Consider the following 2,148-nt stretch of genomic DNA (forward strand, 5'->3'; position numbering starts at 1 on the left):
TTAACTCTTCTCAAGCCTTGAGCCAAGCAATGCATTTTTCTTATGGAAATGCTTTTCTTAAGTTATGTTAATGAACTATATATTTACCCTAGATTCTGTCTTTCTTCAAGTCCATTCCACTTAAGACTCAGAACCAATAATGGCTCAACAAACCAGTATGTTTTACTTATACATTGCTCTCCTAATTTATGTTAACGAAACTATATATTTACTTGAAAACCTGCCTCTCTTCAAGATTCATGTTAATCATTTTATTGACCCAGGATGACTTACCTGGTGCCAATGTTATCTCAAAATGCGTGTTGTGGCTGAGGGGCCTGGTGCCACTCTGAGTTTTGAGACATCTCCTTTCTATAATTAACAGCTTGCTAGGAGCTGTATAACATCTGGCTGAAGACTAGCAGGGGGCACTCCTTCTGCCCCCTTCTGATGTCTATGTCAGAAGCTTTCTATATCTCTTTTATACTTTAATAAAAGTTTATTACACAAAAGCTCTGAGTGATCAAGCCTCATCACTGGCCCCAGATTGAATTCTTCTCCTCTGGAGGCCAAGAATCCCAGCATCTTTCATGTCTCAGCGACAACCATTCAGTTTGTCATAGCTTTTCTTCCAAGGAGCAAGTGTCTTTTAATTTCATGACTGCAGTCACCAGCCACAGGGATTTTGGAGCCCAAGAAAATAAAGTCTGTCACTGTTTCCATTGTTGTGCCATCTATTTCTTATGAAGTGATGGGACAGGATGCCATGATCTTGGTTTTTTGAATGTTGAGTTTTAAGCCAGCTTTTTCACTCTCCTCTTTCACCTTTATCAAGAGGCTCTTTAATTCCTCTTCACTTTCTGCCATTACGGTGGTGTCATATCTGAGGTGCATATCTGAGGTTACTGATATTTCTCTTGATTCCAGTTTGTGCTTCATCCAGCCCAGCATTTTGCATGATGCACTCTGCATACACATTAAGCAAGCAGTGTGATAATATACAGCCTTGATGTACTCCTCTCCCAATTTTGAACCAGTCCTGTGTTCCATGTCCAATTCTAACTGTTGCTTCTTGACCTGCATATGGATTTCTCAGGAAGCAGGTAAGGTGTTTGGTATTCCCATCTCTTTAGGAATTTTCCACAGTTTGTTGTGATCTACACAGTCAAAGGCTTTAGCATAGTCAATGAAGCAGAATTAGATGTTTTTTCTGGAATTCCTTAACTTTTTCTATGATCCAATAGATGTTGGCAATTTAATCTCTGGTTCCTTTGTCTTCTCTAAATCCAGCTTTTACATCTGGAAGTTCTTGGTTCATATAACATTGAAGCCTAGCTTGAAGGATTTTAAGCATTACTTTGCTAGCATGTGAAATGAGTGCAACTGTGAGATAGTTTGAATTCTTTGGCATAGCCCTTCTTTGGGATTGGAATAAAAACATCTTTTCCAGTCCTGTGGCCAGTGATGAAATTTTTGCCATATTGAGTGGAGCACTTTCACAGCATCATCTTTTAGGATTTGAAGTAGCTCACCTGGAATTCCATCACCTCTACTAGCTTTATTCTTAGTAATGCTTCCTAAGATCCACTTGACTTCACACTCCAAGACGTCTGGCTCTAGGTGAGTTATCACACTATTGTGGTTATCCAGGTCATTAACATCTTTTTTTCTTTTATATAGTTCTTCTATGTATTCTTGCCATCTATTCTTAATACCTTCTGCTTCTGTTAGGTCCATACTGTTTCTGTCCTTTTTTGTGCCCATCTTGGCATGAAATGTTCCCTTGGTATCTCTGATTTCCTTGAAGAGATCTCTAGTCTTTCCCATTCTATTGTTTTCCTTTATTTTTGCATTGTTCACTTAAAAAGGCTTTCTTATCTCTCGTTGCTAGTCTCTGGAAGTCTGCATTCAGATGGTATATCTTTCCTTTTCTCCTTTGTCTTTCACTTCTCTTTTCTCAACTATTTACAGTCCTCCTCACACAATCATTTTGTCTTTTATCTGTAGGTGTATGTGTTTAGCCATCCTGTGTGAGGTCGCATTACAGGTTATTCAGGTAGATTGATAGAAGCCAGGATAATTTCCTAACTTTTTGGATCTGTGAAACAAACCCATGATGACTCTACTTCCTAAAGACTGCTTCTCTATTCTGAGTAGCTAACAAAGTTA

The sequence above is a fragment of the Dama dama genome, chromosome 14 (genome assembly GCF_033118175.1).
Source record: "Dama dama isolate Ldn47 chromosome 14, ASM3311817v1, whole genome shotgun sequence".
Lineage (NCBI taxonomy): Eukaryota > Metazoa > Chordata > Mammalia > Artiodactyla > Cervidae > Dama > Dama dama.